This window comes from Mytilus galloprovincialis, chromosome 2, assembly GCF_965363235.1.
Source record: "Mytilus galloprovincialis chromosome 2, xbMytGall1.hap1.1, whole genome shotgun sequence".
NCBI classification, from domain to species: Eukaryota; Metazoa; Mollusca; class Bivalvia; order Mytilida; family Mytilidae; genus Mytilus; species Mytilus galloprovincialis.
The window spans coordinates 16,391,981-16,414,086 of NC_134839.1; the positions used below are offsets into that span (position 1 = coordinate 16,391,981).

The window sequence follows — 22,106 nt, forward strand, 5'->3', positions numbered from 1 at the left end:
TTGCTCAGCATATTGACTACTGTCATCATCATCAGACTGAACTTTGTACTCTATTTTAAAATGTACAAAATGTATTACTCTCTATTTAGATGAAGAAAATGTCAATTAAATATTAGTATAAACTACTGGCATATATTATTTCCATGAATCATAACTATTTCCCCCTCCCCCTCTGTCATTCTGTCTAATGACTTTGAAACTTTTGCTAATAGTGATAAGATCAATTTTTAAGGGGCACTTACCTGGTCGGGTATTGTTTATTAGTACGGTAGTTGGATGTGTTATTTCCATGGAGATTATTTGGCCCTGTCTCCTCAGTCATAGTCTTTTAAATTTGAACTGTTTTGCATAGTTAACATGTTTGAATTTTGCCATTTTAATTTCATCATCTTGAATTATACATGTACAAAACGTACTACCAAAATTACATAACAGCAAGACATGCATATATCTCTGAGTCAGCAGTTTATTTAATTATTTAACTAGCCTCCTTTTGACTTAAAATATCACAAGAAAAGTAAATCAGCATTAGCTTAATTTTTAGCGAGAAGACAAAATAAAAGAGTTATGGGTTGTTTTTTGCGAATAATTTGAAATGAGAAGTTTTAAATCATATAAAAGTGTCTGTTGGGTTGACCTGCTTTTGATCAAACCAATGTCAGGTTGATATTGGAAATTCCTGTCTACTATGTTTTAAACAGTTTCAAAAGGCAGTTTCCACACTTATAGGGGCTCTAATTTCTGAAGGGAACATAATGAACGACATTTTTTTTCAGTCATACAGACTCATACTGCCAGTACTACCGGTACTTGAAGACCCAGATGTATATTTTTATGCCCGCCTTAGCAGAAGGGGCATTTTAAAAATTTTACCCTTGCCTGTCTGTACGTCCGTATATCCAAAAGTTGGTTTCCATTCTCTAACTTAACTTTGCCTCAATCAAATGATATGAAACTTACCAGTATACACAATGCTTATTACTACAAAATACAGATCAAGTTTGCATATTGGTGGTCACAGTCCCTTAAACCGTTCAAGAGTTATACTCCTTTACAAATTACAAAAAAGCAGAACTTTTCGTTTCTGTTCTCTTACTAATGTTACCATAAAGCACAGATCAAATTGAATTTTGGTGGCGTCACTCTAACGGTTCTAGTGTTATGCCCATTTACAAATGGAAAAATTGCTGAATTTTTAGTTTCTGATCTCTACCTTCAGTTAGCCTCAACCAAATGTTATGAAACTTGCACATAATGCTTATTACCACAAAATACAGACCAATTTTGAATTTTGGTGGTGTCGCTTTAACTGTTCTAGAGTTATGCCCATTTACAAACGGAAATTGCTGAATTTTTAGTTTCTGATCTCTAACTTTAGTTAGCCTCAACCAAATGTTATGGAACTTACTCATAATTTTGTTTTGGTCTGACGATTTTGTGCAGAGATATTGGTTTGGATTTAGATAAAAAATAACTTACATAATCACTTTTCAACAAAAAAATTTCGTTGTGTTTGAAGATATTATAGTTTTTTTTTACACCATGACAAATTAAAGATCAAGTTAGAATTTTGTTCCAATACAATAAACTTTGAACCAGTAGAGGACTATGTTTTGCCATGCAATACTCACAGAATGCTTGTTTAACTTAGGGTGCCATGTTGGTTTTGCTCATTGTTGAAGGCCATATATGAGACCTATAATTGCTTACTTCTATGTCATTTGGTCTCTGGTTGTCTCATTAGCAATCAGGCCACATCTTTTTTTTTTTTAATTGTTAAGTAATCCAACATTTAATTGAGTCATTGATTAATTAATAGGTGTTTACCCCCCCCCCCCCCCCCTCTGACACTATTGATCTATTTCTTGTTGGTAAGTTTTTATTGTTGTTGGAAGCCTGAGTGCTAGGAGAGAAGGTCAAACCTTCCATTAGAAAACTTAACAATCCTAGTTAATTAAGATTGGAGTTGAGTATACCTGCCCAATGAGGGATTCAAGCTCACAACCTCAGTGTTGACAGCCACTTGGCTTTTGAGGCCCCAGCCACCATTTATAAAGTTACCCTCTATTACATAAAGTTGAAAGTGTCTGGTTGTACATTATGTTCTTCTAACTTTATTTTATTAAAGCAAGGTATTCACTGATTTATTTATGAATTCCTACATTATGCATGTAATTATGTTCTTGCAGAGTTTTGTACTTCAAATAGTAAACACAGCAAGTCTCAAGTGAAATGTGCTCTCCATCGTGGTGTATCAGCTAGAACCACACATGAAAAGCGAAAGATTGAACACCAAAGTGCAATGGTGGACATAAATAGACAATACAAAACAGGAACACAATCCTAACTATAATAAAGTTATATCCATTAAGTGTCAACATGCATGAAATATTTGCCACTGGACATCTTTTTTAAAGCCAAAGTACAATTGCTTGTTTACTGTGTCATTGTAGATTTTTGTTGTGTCACAGGTCGCCATGGAAGACCTTTAGTTCGTGCTGCACTTGCACAGAAGATAACATCCATTACATGTCGTGCAAAACAGAGAATGAAGAAAATTAATGCAATTCATGGACATTTTGGTGGAAATTGAAAAAAGGAATCTTCTTTGGGATTTTACAATAGTGATAATGTTTCTGTGTAGTCATACAACAAAAATTATGTAAAAAGGAATTTCAAGAAACTCTTTAAGAGCAATGAAGAATGACTCTGTGTATATTTTATTTGCATGTCTAGTTACTTAGTCACTACATAAGACAAGAGTCATATTAAAATAAATATTTGTTGCAGCTTTAATTGTTTCACATTTTCATTCAGGATATGATTTTATGTTATATTTGTTGCTTGTTGTATTTTACATCTTTTCTATATATTTTTCTTTGAAAAGATAATATGGAAAAACACAACCATGGATTGGCTTATCTTGAATATTATTAAATTTTGCAAGAGTTATCTTATTCAGTTAGAACATTTTCTGTTTGAACAACTTTAGAATTTATAATATACTCATTACTCTTGAGTTCACTTGATAAAACAGAGATATTGTATAAAGCTAATGCCATCACTTTACCTCCATCTTCCCTTGCCTTTTATTTTGGATACTAATTGTTCATATTTTCATTATCGCCCCTTACATTTATAAATAAAAACACTTTCAAATTTAATAGAAATATTGCTGCTATGATCCTTAATAAAAATTTGTCCATTTATATAGCTTTGATTAAAATCAGAATGCTTGAGGCAGTAAATGAGTCTGTGATATGTCAGTTTTAAATAAATCTTCTCTAAAACTACAAGGCAAAGTTTTTTTTTAAATTAAATGTTGTTAACCCCCCTCAAACCCTGTCTCATACAGATTGAGTGGCATATTTGAGTCAAATAGTAAAAAAAATGGGAAATTTTGCTACTTTTTAAATGTCATTTTATGATTTTATGTTATAACCCATGGAAAGGGTATACTTTAAATAAAACTGCATTTTGTGTTATTTAAAAACATGAATTAGTTATGACCTTGACTTTTACATCCTACTTTCCTTACCTGATATTAATGGATAAATTCTTTTCTAAGTTTTAATCATTGTTTGGAAACCCTCTATAAACATACTCTTTTTTGCTGATCAGTGGCAAAAACATAACATATGAAATTTTAAAATTCACCAGTGGAAACTATTGTTTTTATTTGTCTGCTTTTAATTCCTTGCAAATTAGAATGAAATTCAAAACAGTGTGGCTGTGGCCATTGATTGACACATTAAATTCACCCATTGACTGGGACAATTTACGTGAACGTTTGTCTGTAACGATCACTGTTCACGACGTACCTACGATAGACATTTAAACTGTGGGGTCACCAAGGTTTCTTAACGCCTTTAATTATAAAATAATTCGAAAAATTAATCAGAAATAACCTTTATGTTTTGATTTATATAATTGATATAAATCAAAACATCGTGTTATTTCTGATTAATTTTTTCGAATTACTTTATTAAGGTGTTGAGAACCTTTGGTGACCCCATAGTTTAAGTGTCTTTAAAAAGTACACAGTGAGCAATGGTCGTTACATACAAACGTTCACCTAAATTGTCCCAGTCAATGGATGAATTTAACGTGTCAATCAATGGCCACAGCCACACTGTTTTGAATTTCATTCTATTTTATCTAGCCATTAAAATGTTCACATAGGATTAAGATCTGGTGTGAAGGACAGTTTTTGAGAATCAATGCAGGCACCTGGTAAAACTCAAATGCAAATGAAAAAAGAAATAACCTTATATAATAATCTGAATTGGACTAAGATATATTTGGTGATATTTTGTGATTGGTATTTTATGAGATAGGGTATAATGCACAAAACCAATATTTCAGATGTTAATGCAGATTGAAAATTAACACCAAAAATATGATAGATATGCTTTAATTATATGACAATTCATTGAATATTTTTGTTAATTTTATATGATTTTTCTTAGATTTTGAATATACCCATATCTATTGTCAATACAAGGATCTAAAGATATGTTTTTAAATGTTATAATTAATATTTTTTTTACTTTGGTGATATTTTGTCTTGTTCAAACCAGAACTTGTTTTTGGTCCGTCATTTAAGACTTATATTATAACATGGATGAAAACAGAATGTGAATTTATCTTTTTGACATGTTTGAACTTTTTTATTCTTGGAAATTAGGATTTTTCATTTTTTGACTCTTTTAACTCAACCCTTTTCAAAGAGATTTAAAACTTTTTTTTCTCAAGTTTTAAGGGCAAAAAAGGTGTGTGTACTATACAGGTGTGTTTTATACACACCAAAGACGAAAATACACCCCCATTTTTGCATGGTCAAGATCAACTTTAATATGTAAAATACAAGGACTATCAAAATGACATATAATTAGTGTCATCATCATTCTTTAAATATTAGAACTGTAGATATATTTTCATTTTATTCTTTTATATTAAAAAGTATACAACCTTCAATATTTTAAATTTTTCATTTATTGTGTTATGTATATTTTTCTCTATTAAGTAGAATAAAAATGTCATAAGAATCTGTTCATCATCATGTGTTTCTTACTCACCAGGCCTTGAAAGTTATATTAGCTTTTGATAACATCACTTGGTGTCCATGATTTAGAAAAATAGTAAATGTTTTTTGGGTTATTGCCCCTTAAACACAAAATGATTGCAAAATTATATTTTTTTTGGTAATTATGTTAAAATATATCACAGATCGAGAGAATTTTTGTCAGCTAAACCACAGGCACTTGTCTCAGGTTCTTAATCCAGGACAAGGGGGAGTCCAACTACATGTCCCCATTCAAATGCAAATTTTATACGTCTGCAAAAATTTGACTTCTGCAGGCGTATAAAGCTGCACCCTGCTGAGCACCTGGTTAGGCTATAGCTGATAGAAAGAATCTTTCGTTAGTAGATATGTCAAACAAAATACCATCTACAATTTATTCAACACAGATGAATAATAAATTGACGCCTTATAAGAGTTCTTGAAATTAAATGACCAATTATACAGTTTTTTCTTCAGTTTTTTGGCAGAAATTATAATAGAGAAGATAAATCAAATGTAAAAAGCAAAAGTGTACACCAAAGGAGATCTTCAAATAATTTGCTGAAATTCTCAATTGATCATTGCCCTTGAAAGATATTTTGCCATATTTTGCTACAACTATTATAGTCGAAGAGAAATTGTAAATAGAAAGAAGTTAAGCACAATTAGATCTACAAATAAGTTAACATGACAAATCATTGACTGAAATGGCCAACTGACTTCCTTTATCAGCTATATTGTGCCTGAATGACCAATTTTACCTGTGTTTTTGCACACACACAAAAATGTTCAGCACAATAAAATCTACAAATAAGTCAACATGTCTAAAATTGCCAACCAACACCTTGTAGAAGTTATTTCTCCTGAATGGTAAAAAGCAAAGAAGATCAACAAATATTAAAGATCTACAAGAAATTCTACATTTTTTGAAACATGTTTAAATCCACCACATTCTGTATGTGCTTGTCCCTAAAATTCAATGGATGTTGTTGATCATTTATATTTTCATTTACTGCTACATACATCAATCTTGAGGTTATTTTTTTTCAGTTGAATTGTTTTACATTTGTCATTTCCTAGTCTCAACTATACAGAATGTGGCAGGGATAAACATGTTTTAAAATGGTGACTTTCTTTTGCAGATTTTTGTCAAAGAAACAGTCGACATGCCAAACCAGCTATCAAAGCTGTTCTACATCACAAGATTTCTGCCACAAACTTTCGTGAAAAACAAAAAAATATTGTGTTGTTAAGAAATATTAAAAGGACTTTACAGGAGGAGCTGTGAGGGTTTTTTTGTGTAGAATTCATGGGAGTTTTCTGTAAAGTTCATGGGAGTTTTGTCAAAATGATTGACACCTAAGATGGGTTATAAAGTGTAAACTACAAGATCTTGTAAATATTATGAATTACATTTAAATTTTATTTTATAAAATAGCAAAAATTACTTAGTTTTGATACATAGAATGAAATTCAAAACAGTGTGGCTGTGGCCATTGATTGACACATTAAAATCATCCATTGACTGGGACAATTTAGGTGAATGTTTGTATGTAACAACCACTGCTCACTATGTACTTTTTAAAGACACTTAAACTATGGGGTCACCAAAGGTTCTCAACACCTTAATAAAGTAATTCGAAAAACTAATCAGAAATAACACGATGTTTTGATTTATATCAATTATATAAATCAAAACATAAAGGTTATTCCTGATTAATTTTTTGAATTATTTTATAATTAAAGGCGTAAAGAAACCTTTCGTGACCCCACAGTTTAAATGTCTATCGTAGGTACGTCGTGAACGGTGGTCGTTACAGACAAACGTTCATGTAAATTGTCCCAGTCAATGGATGATTTTAATGTGTCAATCAATGGCCACAGCCACACTGTTTTGAATTTCATTCTATTTGTGTTTGAGAAATTAAAGGTGCATGTGAAAAGGTGTTATATATACTGGTATATAAACCAACATTTGGTAAAATATCTTTTAGTCAGATCTAAATATAAAAAAGAAGATGTGGTATGATTGCCAATGAGACAACTGTCCACAAGAGATCAAAATGACACAGACATTAACAACTATAGGTCACTGTACATGCATTTTGCTCTTGTTGGAAAATTGGCCAAACTCTATGTATTGTTGAAAGAACGCTTAAAAGTTTTAGAATAACTTTTCCATGATAATTGGGCCATGTTTGTTACCAAGTCATTGATAATAAACTCTATTTTTGGTTGTAGATTATATATCTAATATAAAATCAACAATTTAAAGTATGAATAACAGTGAATGATAAGGTCTAGTAAATATAAAAAAAGAAAAAGTGGTTAAATTTGATTGCCACTGAAACAACTCTTCAAAAGAGACCAAATGACACAGAGAGTAACAACTATAGGTCACTGCCTATAGCCCATAGCAAAGTTCTTTTTGAACCCCAGCTTTGTTCACTATTTGGTTTCATATCATTAGAAACTAGGCCATGTTTTTGTCCTTTGTAGAATTTGTGTTTTATACAGTTTATTATAAATTTTTGGAAGTGTCTCTCTGCTTGAAGTCGTAGTTTGAAGAAAAAAAATGCAGTTTGGTTTAAAACATTAGTTATATTGTCAAATGCAGTATGTTGACAGCAGATTATTTATTTTTATTTATTTATTTATTTTTTTTTGGGGGGGGGGGGGGTTGAAACCTCCCACATTTTTTTTGTGTGAGGTTTTCAAACAATAGTATGTTTTTGCAGACAATAACACATTTTTTACTGTAAACTATGTCAGTATATGATGCCTTTAAGATTTCATTGTAAGTCATTGGTACATTGCTGTCAGTTGTCACAATGGGGTGGTCTGTAGTTGTACATTTGTTTATTCACAGATCTGATGTGATACATGTATGTGACTGTATAATTGTATAGATGATCACAACCAAGTTTATTCATAGATTAAGCACACTTAAAAATTTGTTTATGACTGTGCATTATCATGCATGTTTGGTTAAACTTTCTTGTACCAACATACTAATGGTAAGATCTCAAAATGAAGCTATTTTGTCAGTTTTTGCAGTTTAATTTATTGCAAATACATGTAAAAACGATCTTGTAATTATATTTAGCAAAAATTGTTAACATATACACTGACAAATTTTTTAATCATTTTAATATGTTTGAAATTGTATCAAAAGTGTGAATTTTAAGATCAACTTATTTTAAATTTTCAACACAGATATGATGATGTTATAGTACATCAAGTTAAACATATCTATATATGTTTATTTATAGTATTAAAATTAGTATTAAATTTATTTTCTTAGTGTTATCAATATTGATTAGCCTCAGGTTACCAGCAGAAAAAGCAGACTTATTTTCATTATGTGGAGCAGGATCTGCTTACCCTTTCAGGTAATCATCCCCAGTTTTTTGGTGGGGTACTTGTTGCTTAGTCTTTAGATTTCTATGTTGTGTCTTGTGTATTATTATTTATCTGTTTGTCTTTATTTTTTGGCCATGGCATTGTCAGTTTATATTCGATCTGTGAGCTTGAATGTCCCTCTGGTATCTTTAGACCATCTTCAACCATTTAAATTGCTTCGAAATTGTGGCAAATCTAGTGTCAAAAATAAAAATGAACCCCTATACAAATTTTGAGATACAGACTTCTTTAATTTTTAGCACATTCTCTATAAGGATGCTATACTGATTATAAATTCATCAGAACACATTCTGCCAAATAGAAATGGTAAACACGAAACAGAACCAGAAGTACCATATAATGTAATTCAACTTAAGCAATTCACTGCTTGGTGGTCTTGAGGTCACCTCATATGTTGAAGACTATGGGTTCAAATCATCCATGTTTAACCAAAGATTTTAATATTTGTGGTTTCTCCTCCTTAATTGTTGACTGTTACCTTGTGAACTAGCATGTTAAAAATCCAGCTCAGCATGTTGGTCTAGTACAAAGCTGGGTTGATATTCATATAAAATGTATTACATTTACATGTACATGTTCTCATCCTAAATATGCATTTAATAAATGCCATTGGATGTAAAACAGCCATCCATTATCACCATGAAAGCAAATTAGGTTCTATGAGTATTCTTACTAGGTGTAAAAATGATATAGGTAAATTTAGCTTTTTTGCAGATTTTTGTCAGTGCAACAGTCGCCATGGTATACCAGCTATTATAACTTTTTACACCACAAGATCTATGCTTCTACTTCTTATGAAAAACATAGAAATATTATTAAAATGTACAATAAAAAATTAAAGGAGCATTCTGCTGAATCAGATTCAGAAGAAGATTAGTGTTTTTATTTGATTGGTTCCCTGTCCTTTTTCTGTTTGGCTCTGACAGACTCAGATATGCATATCTTGCAAGGGAGAGTACCAGCTTAAGTGTTTAATTCAGTTGAAAATAAAAATATAAAAACACAAAAAGACGCAAAAGATGATTAGACAATTTGTGTCGTTTTAGATTTTTGTAATGGAAACAGTAGTCATTCAAGATCAGCGATTAAAACAGTGTTACACCGCAAGATGTCAGCAATTGATTCAAGAGAAAAACAGAAAAATATTGGACAGAGAACTTCTTATGCAATGCAGTATTTTTAAATTTTTGAACATGTGAATTTAATCCATAATGAACGTGAGGAATATCAATTTTATATTTGGAAAAGTTGAGTGTCAGTTAGGTTTTAAAATGTACAATTGACTCTCGCTATATACTGTTAAGCTTTTTTTAATGACAAAATTAATGTTATCTGAAAGTAATGTCTGACCCAATTGATGTATTTTGCATTATATTTAATCCCGATATCTCAATTTTCTACTTTGTTCTGAAAATGCATAAAGTATTTGCCACTGGACGTTTAGCAAACAGCAATCATTCAAATTCCTGATGATTATCTGAAAGTTGTTTGGATGGACGGTCAAAAATATTTCATATATTTTTTGTCAATCTGATCAACTTTCAAATAATCATGCATAGGCGATTTCAAGTTGGGGGGAGGGGGCTGGGCCCCTTTCGTGGAACCATGACTGGAGTGGACCCCCGCCCCCCATTAGGTCAGTCAGCGCCCCCCTTTATGAAAAGTTCTGGATCCGCCACTGCCATGATAATGATAATTAGGACGATGATGATGGACCAGGTAGTTGGTAGATCAGTGTTAAATCAATCCATATTCTGTACGAGAACATGTTGATGCAAGACGAATTAATATGCACTAGACTGAAGCCTTGAACTTGATTTGTTAACCTGTTAATTAATTAGGTAAAAGACTATAGAAAAACTTGTTGCACTGTCTGCACAATCTGCTGCTGGACACATCATTCTGACTTTAATCTTCGCTCCAACTTCTTAATACTGCATGCTTAGTAGACAAACAGGAAATACCAATGGTCAAGTCCATTCGGTTTTGCCCAGTCAGGAATTGTACCAAGGATCTCCTGCAATGGAGTTAGTCCCCATCTCAAGTCCAAGAAGTGGGTTTTCTGATACCTCGAGTTTTCTGTATTTGATTTGTTTTAAAAGCTGCATTAATTAAGTTCTCAATCAAATTCCTTCAAATGTTGCACTGCTTTAATTTCTATTTTCTAATACATACATGTAACAAACTGACAAATCATTCACGTGAGATTTTAGAAAAGATACAAGATTAAGATAAAACAAAATAACTCAAAATGATGTTACTGTTTGAAATGCTTTTGATAATTATCATTGATTATCTGAACTAGATTGATTTTCTCGCTTAAGCCGTATTTCCACCGTAAAATTTGAAGTTTTATTAAAATTTCACTGACATTCCATTGGAATAATAGGGTGAAAAATATTCTATATGTATGGGATGAAACTCCAATGGAATTCCTTTGTTTGGAATATTTGTTTCCACTGATCTCGCTGGAAATCCAGTGGGATACCATAGATATTGTCAGGGTTTTATGAGATGTTATCATAATGTATCAATTATCATAAATCAGCTTTATGTACATGTATATATGTTAACATTTCTTAGATTATATAAATTGTGAATTCTTAATTCCGTAAATAAATAGTTTATGGAACTAATTTTACACTTGTTAATGACTCGTAAATCTATAGTTCTTTTGTTTTACAATCCTGAGATTCAATGTAATTTTATTTGACTGATATTTGATGATTTCTTTGTCCCTATTTTTTAGCTCACCTGGCCCGAAGGGCCAAGTGAGCTTTTCTCATCACTTGGCGTCCGTCGTCCGTCGTCGTAGTCGTCGTCCGTCGTCCGTCGTCGTCCGTCGTCGTTAACTTTTACAAAAATCTTCTCCTCTGAAACTACTGGGCGAAATCAAACCACACTTGGCCACAATCATCATTAGGGTATCTAGTTTAAAAAATGTGTGGCGTGACCCGGTCAACCAACCAAGATGGCCGCCACGGCTAAAAATAGAACATAGGGGTAAAATGCAGTTTTTGGCTTATAACTCAAAAACCAAAGCATTTAGAGCAAATCTGACATGGGTTAAAAATGTTTATCAGGTCAAGATCTATCTGCCCTGAAATTTTCAGATGAATCGGTCAATCGGTTGTTGGGTTGCTGCCCCTGAATTGGTAAATTTGAAGAAATTTTGCTGTTTTTGGTTATTATCTTGAATATTATTATAGTTAGAGATAAACTGTAAACAGCAATAATGTTCAGCAAAGTAAGATCTACAAATAAGTCAACATGACCAAAATGGTCAGTTGACCCGTTTAGGAGTTATTGCCCTTTATAGTCAATTTTTAACCATTTTTCGTTAAAGTAATCTTTTACAAAAATCTTCTCCTCTGAAACTACTTGGCAAAATTAATCCAAACTTGGCCACAATCATCTTTGGGGTATCTAGTTTAAAAAATGTGTGGCGTGACCTGGTCAACCAACCAAGATGGCCGCCACGGCTAAAAATAGAACATAGGGGTAAAATGCAGTTTTTGGCTTATAACTCAAAAACCAAAGCATTTTGAGGAAATCTGACATGGGATAAAAATGTTTATCAGGTCAAGATCTATCTGCCCTGAAATTTTCAGATGAATCGGTCAATCAGTTGTTGGGTTGCTGCCCCTGAATTGGTAATTTTGAGGAAATTTTGCTGTTTTTGGTTATTATCTTGAATATTATTATAGATAGAGATAAACTGTAAACAGCAATAATGTTCAGCAAAGTAAGATCTACAAATAAGTCAACATGACCAACATGGTCAGTTGACCCGTTTAGGAGTTATTGCCCTTTATAGTCAATTTTTAACCATTTTTTGTAAATTAAAGTAATCTTTTACAAAAATCTTCTCCTCTGAAACTACTGGGCCAAATTAATCCAAACTTGGCCACAATCATCTTTGGGGTATTTAGTTTAAAAAATGTGTGGCGTGACCTGGTCAACCAACCAAGATGGCTGCCACCGCTAAAAATAGAACATAGGGGTAAAATGCAGTTTTTGACTTATAACTCAAAAACCAAAGCATTTTGAGGAAATCTGACATGGGATAAAAATGTTTATCAGGTCAAGATCTATCTGCCCTGAAATTTTCAGATGAATCGGTCAATCTGTTGTTGGGTTGCTGCCCCTGAATTGGTAATTTTGAGGAAATTTTGCTGTTTTTGGTTATTATCTTGAATATTATTATAGATAGAGATAAATTGTAAACAGCAATAATGTTCAGCAAAGTAAGATCTACAAATAAGTCAACATGACCAAAATGGTCAGTTGACCCCTTTAGGAGTTATTGCCCTTTATAGTCAATCTTTAACCATTTTTCATAAATCTAAGTAATCTTTTACAAAATCTCCACTGAAACTACTAGGCCACAATCATCTTTGGGGTATCTAGTTTGAAAAATGTGTCCGATGACCTGGCCATTCAACCAAGATGGCCGCCACGGCTAAAAATAGAACATAGGTGTAAAATGCAGTTTTTTGCTTATAACTATGAAACCAAAGCATCTAGAGCAAATCTGACAAGAAGTTAAATTGTTAATCAAGTCAATATCTATCTGCCCTGAATTTTTCAGATGAATTTGACAACTGGTTGTTGGGTTGCTGCCCTCCAATTGGTAATTTTTAAAGAAATTTTGCCGTTTTTGGTTATCTTGAATACTATTATAGATAGCGATAAACTGTAAACAGCAATAATGTTCAGCAAAGTAAGATCTACAAATAAGTCAACATGACCTAAATGGTCAATTGACCCCTTAAGGAGTTATTGCCCTTTATAGTCAATTTTTAACAATTTTCATTAATTTGGTAAATTTATGTAAATTTTTACCAAATATAGTTCTCTGTTACTAATGGGCAAAGTTCATGATAGATATAATTGTAAGAAGCAAAATCGTTCAGTGAAGTAAGAACTTCAAACACATCACCATCACCAAAATACAATTTTGTCATGAATCCATTTGTGTCCTTTGTTTAATATGCACATAGACCAAGGTGAGCGACACAGGCTCTTTAGAGCCTCTAGTTTGGTTGTCCTTCGAAGAATAACAAGTGCTTCCAAAATAAAAGAATGGTAAAAGATACCAGAGAGACAGTCAAACTCGTAGATCGAAAATAAACTGACAACGCTTTGGCTAACAAAGAAAAAGACAAACAGACAAACAGACCAACAATAGTACACAAGACACAACATAGAAAACTAAAGACTAAGCAACAGAAACCCCATCAAAAACTGGGGGTGATCTCAGTTGCTCCGGAAGGGTGATTTTGCTACACATGATGCACCCGTCGTGTTGCTCATGTTATTACAAACACGGTAAATAAGTTCAGTCTCCATAAAAGCCTAAAGTATTGCCATATCACATGGCCATCGTATCTGCATTACTAGCGTACACTTATTCATTAGCTACGAGGAGAATAGCAAGTTTGTCGTCCACCAAGACATTAACGCGAAGCGGAGGAAAAGAGTTTATGTCGTAGGGGCGATAAACCTGATATTGTCTTAAACGTGTGTAAATCATTTGATGTTCCGAGAGTTCTTTTAGATTTTGATTCCATTATGCAAGTAATGTTAACATCAGTGGCGGATCTAGAAATGTTCATAAGGGGGTCTCACTGACTGCCTAAGAGGTGACCCGCTCCGGTCAAGCTTCAGTGATTCCCTTTATAATCAACCAAATTTGTTCCGGAAAAGGGAAGGGGCAGGCCCCCTGTCCCCCCCTAAATCCGCCTCTGAACATCCCCATAGAAGAACTAGAGACTCTTGTGAGTCATGATATCATATGTTTGATTTGTATGTATTTTCTCTGTATTTTGTCAGTCTCGCCTGCTATCATTTATGTATATAATATTAGTTTAATTATTGTCCTCGTGTACACTCAATTTGTCTGAAGTTAAATAAAGACTTCGACCAAGAATCAAGTAACTGCATAGTTAAGTTTTGGTTCTAGTTTAAATATTTTTTGAAAAAGATACAAGTTAATTATTGAGAACCATTTGCAATTATTCATACTTTTGATATTCAGAAGATACCAAACTTGAGCATGATCATCTTAAGACTATCTAACTTATTTTCGTCGGTGGCTAAAGCTGTAACAAGTATCAACTTTCTTTCATCAACTATGACTATGTTTACAGCGCGAAGTACCTTTTCTGAATACACATTTTTTCTTTCATAACAGCTGAGACCCACCTCTGGGTGTGGGATTTTCTCGCTGCATTGAAGACCCATTGGTGGCCTTCGGTTGTTATCTGCACTTTTTTCGGGTTGTTGTCTTTTTGACATATTTCCGATTTCCGTTCTCAATTTTATTAATTGTGTATTTGCAGTTTTTTGTATTTCCAAAGGCCGTCAAACGAGACCAAGATTGAAGAAAATTCTGAGTGATTATGTCGCTATTAAAAATTGGAGAGAACGACAGCGAAATCTGAAGAAGTTTGGAAGTCATTTAAAGAAATTTTAAACTCGACTTTTTTCATTTTATTCCAGACTTTTGTACAACATATGGCCGACATAACAGACCTGAAGTAAGAAAGGCTTTCAGGAATAGTGCTTATAATGTGACATGGCGAGCAAGACAGAAGATTTCAAAGAAATTTCGGCCAGGTTTCGGATGATTTTTCAGGAAATGTCTGTCCACAACCAGACATTTTTGAAATTGTAAAACAAACTTATAGGACGAAATATTTTCAGTCTCTACCCAGACTTTTGTGGTCGTCGTAACATAGTTTAAGTATGGAAGCTGAAAGCTAGTTCTGCTTATGACCAAATATGGTTAAAAACTAAGAACAAAACAGGTGGCGTAACTTAAAAAGAAAGTTCGACAGTATTTCTGTGAATGTAGTAGATATTTCACAATACTTGTATACATGACTGAACAATGGTATTTATAGTGAAAGATTCACAGACAAAGAGTTACAGAGATATAATTTGACAATATAATATTTATCTTCTTACAGAATTTTGTGTGACTCGAGGACGCCATCAACGATCAAAATGTCGGAAAGCATTGACAGATAGTGTAGTGGCTACGACATGGAGAGCAAAACAAAAGTTAAAAAAGTTTTTGAGTATAAAGTGAAGAACTGTGGACGAAAAACAATATTATTGAAAGACAGATTTGAGGAGATTTAGAAAAGTAACCGTCTGAATGATGCTACATGTGAAATGACCATGATGTAAAGTGAAACTTGGTTTTTAATGAAGACTATTTTTTTAATATCCGGATATAAATTTGTATTGTACAGTATTGCAGTTTGGACATCATCATTGTGGCATATGTGTTTACCAGAGAAAAAACATTATTGAATTTGTAATACATATATTATGTCCCTGGTGTTTATTCAATATGTTTGCCTCTTCTGTTAGTTATGTAATTTAATGCTTGACTCTTTGTATAACTGATATAATCATGGCATATTTTGAACTGTAAATTTGACTGTTTCAAACAAATATTTATTTTATAGTATTCTATTCTTCCTTTATCATTATCCGATATGTGCAAGTCGACTCTAGAGTTGTCTTTCTTTTGCATCGAAACTTGAAACATTATAGCTCTATAGAGATTGAAGTCCTACATGTAGTTGTATTATTTGGTCATGTATTGTACACATGGACTCAGTTAGTAGATTAGAATTATAAATTGCTAGAAAACAACGAAGTATTGCTGCCAAAGTTAAAAACGTAAATAATGTAATACAAATCAACAGGAAATACGAAAAAGAGGTTTGAACACAATGATAAACAAAATTATAATCTGCTAACCTATTCCTTGTGAGTATTGCATTCAAACAAAAGAAAAATGTATTCTGTTCATTTTTGTAATTCTTTTTTGCAAAAATACGAACTATCGTTTAAAAAATAAATAATTATGTTACATTATTTGGACATAAAACATTCCTGATATCTCGAAGTAAATAGATCAATAAATATACTGTATATATGTCGTGTATAAGTTGCGATATTGTACAGGTTATAACATGTACAAAAATGTTGTACATGTTATTTGTACAATGCAAAAATACAAGTAATAACATGTACAAAAGTACCTCGTACATGTTATAACATGTACAAAATATTGCTTAAAAATGGTTTTAACTTGTACAAAATTTAAAAATACTAATATATTTCTATTATTACATTAACCTCAATAATATTTTCATCATTTTTTTGTTATTGTCCATTTATGTTTGTTTGATACCTTTTTTTTATACAGTTAAAGATAAATAGTTTTTATATTTACTTGATTCCTTAAACAAGGTTTTTGAAATACACATGTAGTCAACAAACATTATTCAGTATTCTCACCTCAAATAGAACAAGACTAAGAAGCAATATTTTAAGCAAGTTGTGTATTCAATAGTACATAAAGTGAAGACCACCCTCAGACAGTCTGAGAACTTAATTCCGACGGATATTATTACTGACACAAACACTGAAACATGCTTCATCAGACAAAAATGAACAAAGCATCGGGTTAGAAACAGAAACAAAGGCAAATGAATTAAGTGATGTTAACATGGCTTATGAAGCAAGTTTCAGCATGCCATCTACTGATTTAGTTCCTTATAGTTGATTTCCAGTACAGGATTTATAAGGTTCCTCTTCACAAGACTCGTAATTTAACTTTATTCTATTACTGCTTTGTTCGTGACTTCCGGATATTTCTGCTCTATGGTCTTTATAATGGAGCTCTTCGTCAGACCAATATTTATCTAGTCGGTTTTTAAAGGCATTTGTGGTTGGGGCCTTAGTGATTTTATCTGGATATTTGTTCCAGATGTTAGCAATTCTAGCAGAGAATGAGTGTTTTTCGGATATTAGATTGAAATCTTTGATGGACGACTTTGTTCCTTTTTGTCCTGTTACTGGTTATATGTTGTGATTCATCTGCCATTTTTAAAATGAACTTACTTCTTTGTCTTAGTAGCCATTGATAGTTTTGTAGATATCAATCATATTCCCTTGTATTCTCCTATATGAATTGTAGGTAAGCCTAGTTTTTTAGTCTTTTTGGATTACTCGTGTCTTTGAGACCTGGTAGTTTTTAGCATAGTTTTTTAGTCTTTTTGGATTACTCGTCTTTGAGACCTGGTAGTTTTTAGCCTAGTTTTTTAGTCTTTTTGGATTACTCGTGCCTTTGAGACCTGGTAGTTTTTAGCCTAGTTTTTTAGTCTTTTTGGATTACTCGTGTCTTTGAGACCTGGTAGTTTTTAGCCTAGTTTTTAGTCTTTTTGGATTACTCGTGTCTTTGAGACCTGGTAGTTTTTTTTACCCTTCATTGGATCCCCTTTTCATCAATATCGTTTTTCGTCTATGCCGGACACCATACTGAACTAGCATATGCAACTTTAAATGTGTTTGAAGTCCCAATAAGTGATACGAGTGTGAAAGAAATACATGAGATAGTGCGTAAGTTATCATTCAGTGGATTGCAAGGTTTTGTGCATTATCTGTGTCAGAAAGGCAGCTGTACTGTAAGTCTGGTAGGTTTAAATCTAGAAGAATGAAAGTTTTGTGCAACTCGAGGTGTCACATGTCTTTATCTTTTAGCAACAAGGAAAAACAGTTATTTCGAAAATATATGAAAATGTAGTATTACATGCATGCTGTAAATAATGCACCTTCTTTTGCTTTCGATTATTGTTCTTTATTATTCATCAATTTTAATTTTGCATGTATATTCTGCTTTCGTAATATTTTTAGATTTTGTACAGGTTAAACCCATTTTTAGATTTTGTACAGGTTAAACCCATTTTTAAGCAATATTTTGTTACGCGGTACTTTTGTACATCTTATAACTTGTATTTTAGCATTGTACAAATTATAACATGTACAATATTTTTGAACATGTTATAACCTGTACAAAATTGCAACTTGTACACGACATATATATCTTTTAAATGTTCCTTCAAAAGGATCTTTCGTCCAAGCGGAGATGGGTCTAATTACTTTCAATGTAATTTATTAAATTACAATTACTTTGTCATTTGTACGATTAAATTGAATCAACAATTACATATTTCTGAAAGTATCTGATTAAATTAATGATTACATTGGCAAAGTAATCATGATTACATCTGATTACAATGAATTTAAAAAAAAATGAACGATGTGAATAAATCATCACGTTTAATATTATACAATTACTGTCTTTTGATGAGGTAAATATGCGGTTTTATTGACTTTTGAAAAACTGATATTCACTGAGGACGACGGCCGAAGTGAATATCAGTTTTTCAAAAGTCAATTAAACCCCATATTTACCGAAACAAAAGACAGTAATTGTTTTATTCCATATTCCGAGGAAAGAACATGTATTTGATGACAAACATATGCCAAAACAAATTTTACATGAAACATTTTACCATAACGTTGCATGTAAAAGCGCGTGATGTTTAGCGCGGTGAATAACACTTTCTCAGGTGAATATGCTTTTTTATTCAAAATCCAATTCATATAGAGAAACCTACTAAAATAATACCAATATGGAATAAATTACTATAGCATTTTTGAAAAAGGATATTCTTTTTTTTACATATATTATAAAATAATAGCTTAAGCTTCATCTATTTAATAAACCACAAAAGTTCACTACATATTAGATTATAATGACCCATTACACCTTTTTCATCACTGATCTCTGAATTGTTTTGAATTCAATTGAAAAACCGTTTATAAAGAATTTGCTGTTTGTCTTCTGACCTCTTCCAGACTTTATATATATTTCAAGGTGCAGTTTATGGAAGTTAGAATATGGATAAAATAAATACCAGTTAAAAACTATATAAAATTTTATAAAATTATTAAATCAATTTGTAAACAAAACATAAGTACTAAAAATCATTGCATTTTACATATCCAGTTCAATTACAGACTTAAATTTGTTTATTTTAAACAACATATTTGTCCAAATTTTAATTTAATTTGTGCTAATTGGATAAATTTTCAAATGTCTGATTTATCCCAATATTGACAAAAGAATATAACTCAGGATTTATATAGAAAAGTATTATTTGAATGTAACAGTTATTATCATATATATATATGTTCATCTTTTAATTGTGAATATATGTACAATATATTTTACTAAGGCCAGAGGCATATTTGTTACAGAATTATACACATCAATTAACATGCTTAAAGTAAACAAAAATATTTAAGCTTTACATGTAAAATACTTAAATATGAATAACAAAAAGGTTCATTTATTGACTGTTAACACAGTTTTAGATTTCATTGTAATCAAAATGTAATCATAAAGTAATCAGGATTACAGGCTATTTTGGAAAGTAATTGATTAAATTAAATTACATGTAATCATATGTGTGGTAGATTAATGATTACATTGATTACTTGAGAAATTGTAATCAATTACAGCTGATTAAAGATTACAATTACATTTACCCCAAGTCTGCGCCCAAGTTTGCCTTAGAAATAAGAAAGTTTTTTTAGGGGAAAAAATGTTATTTTAGATTCTGACATAAATTTGCTCTTTACTAACTATCTAAAATATATATGAAATATAAAAATTTCTTAAATAATTTCATAATAGGAGATCTGTTATTACATGCACAATTTCTTCATTAAAGACTGTCGAAGTTGATTACCCAAAACGTGTGCCTCTTTCATAAATTTTGCTGAATTCCCAGGTCTGTAAAAAATGAGAAAAATATCTTCAATCATTTTCATAATATCAGGTGTACATCTTTAACGTATGTGCAGTCTTCTTTTGAAGTTTCAGGGATATGGGTTCAAAACTGTAGGAGGAGTTGATTACACAAATTAGTTATCTACCTTTTCCCCGCCCTGCAATCCGCCTGATATCACCATACTATATTTCGGTTTTGGATTCTGTCCAACCCATCAAAAAGGACCAGATTTTTACCATGTTTATTTACTTGACAGAAAAATTATGATGATATAAAAAGAAGATGTGGTATGATTGCCAATGAGACAACTATCCATAAAAGACCAAAATGACACAGACATTAACAACTATAGGTCACCGTACGGCCTTCAACAATGAGAAAAGCCCATACCGCATAGTCAGCTATAAAGGCGGTGCGTGGTTGCCATTACAGCAAAATGCATTGAGTGTGTAGGTACAGGTAATACCTTTGGTAAGCTTGCTTACTATAGCTGAACCGTGAAGTATACTACCCTCCTTTAAGAATAGTCTAGTCCGACAGATAACCAATCTATCTTTATGTAGGACTAGACTATTCCGAAAGGAGGGTATAGTATACGTAACCTAATAATGATTTCACTGTTCAGCTAGAAAGCAAGCTAATTAAAGGTATTACCTTTACCTACACACTCAAGACATGTTGCTGTAATATTTGAAATTTTATAATGACAGCTGATTCCAGGTGGAAAAGTGCCCATCTATTGTAATATGTAGTGAATGAATTATTTTTGTCAGTTTTTATAGGTGTTGTAAATTTGTTTCAGAGTTTTGTCTGGCAGTGAGCCCACAAAGCAGGACTATTATTAGAAGGGCATTGGTAAATAGTGTCACTGCAGCAACATGTCATGCTAAAACTAGAATGATGAATAAAATCAGAAAGAGTTGGATGAAAAAACAATGAAGAGACGAACTTTGATTGTAAAATTTATATTGTTATACACGAAACATACTGTGGAACAATGATAATATATAAATTCAATATAAATATTATCTGTACAAAATCTTTTATTTTATAGATGCGACTATTAACCTTAACATGAAAGGCTTAGCTTGCATTTATATATGTGACTATTAACCTTTTTTTATACGTTTCATAGTTTGTAAATAAAACAAACAGAACATCGATTTCGTTATTGTATTTATTAGATGACCTCACTACACTGTAATGCTATTAAACACTTTCCAGCTAGTACTATTCTCACCTCAAACTTTACACTAGACACGTTGGACTTCATGTCAAAAACCTCACCGGTCACATGTTTCTCAGAGATGAAAGACTGCATACTTTTTATTATATATTTTTAGAACCATTTAGGCTTCATAAAGATTATATAGATATGACGTATGTTATTTTTTCAACCTATTAGCTTAAATCAGATAAAAGGATATTTCAAAAGACGCAAATCTATAGCAGCTGCATTACTGACTCACTTTTTGTTCAATACATTTAATTTCGTCTCATGTAACGTGCAGATGAGATTTTCTCTTTCTTACAAATGATATTTCTTGATAATACACACTAAGTTTCATAATACGGTCAAGAGTACTGTTTTGTCTTATCAAATGTTTCCAGTTTGCTTTAACAGCTTAAAGAAAAATATATCAGTTATTATCAATCTGTGAAAATTTCGGACACCTGCACCTCTAAGAATGTTCTAAATCTTTATTGTCCTTCAGTTGGTTCTATTGTGTTTACAAAGACCTGTATAGTGGTTGCACGAAGTAAACCTCACTTTTATACTTTTTGTTTGTTCTATTAAATATTGGTTATTACATTACGACATGTTCAATACTATACAAACCGTTCTTGTGCTTTCGTGATGCGCAATCTTCAGTTTTGAATGTACTTTTTATAAACTTGTTTGGTTTTTCGTCGTTTTTGTTTTTTGCCATAGTGTTGCCAGTTTTCGACAT

At 32.0% G+C, this 22,106-nt stretch overlaps 1 protein-coding gene and 1 long non-coding RNA gene across 2 annotated transcripts in view; both read left to right on the top strand.

The window, feature by feature from the left end:
* Positions 1 to 22,106, top strand: part of LOC143063005 (uncharacterized) — a 60,616-nt gene that overhangs the window by 35,140 nt on the left and 3,370 nt on the right. The window lies entirely within an intron of this gene.
* On the top strand, positions 6,979 to 8,356 carry LOC143063006 (uncharacterized). The gene is made up of 2 exons (XR_012974915.1): positions 6,979 to 7,302; positions 7,364 to 8,356. It is a non-coding gene; the product is annotated as an uncharacterized LOC143063006 (long non-coding RNA).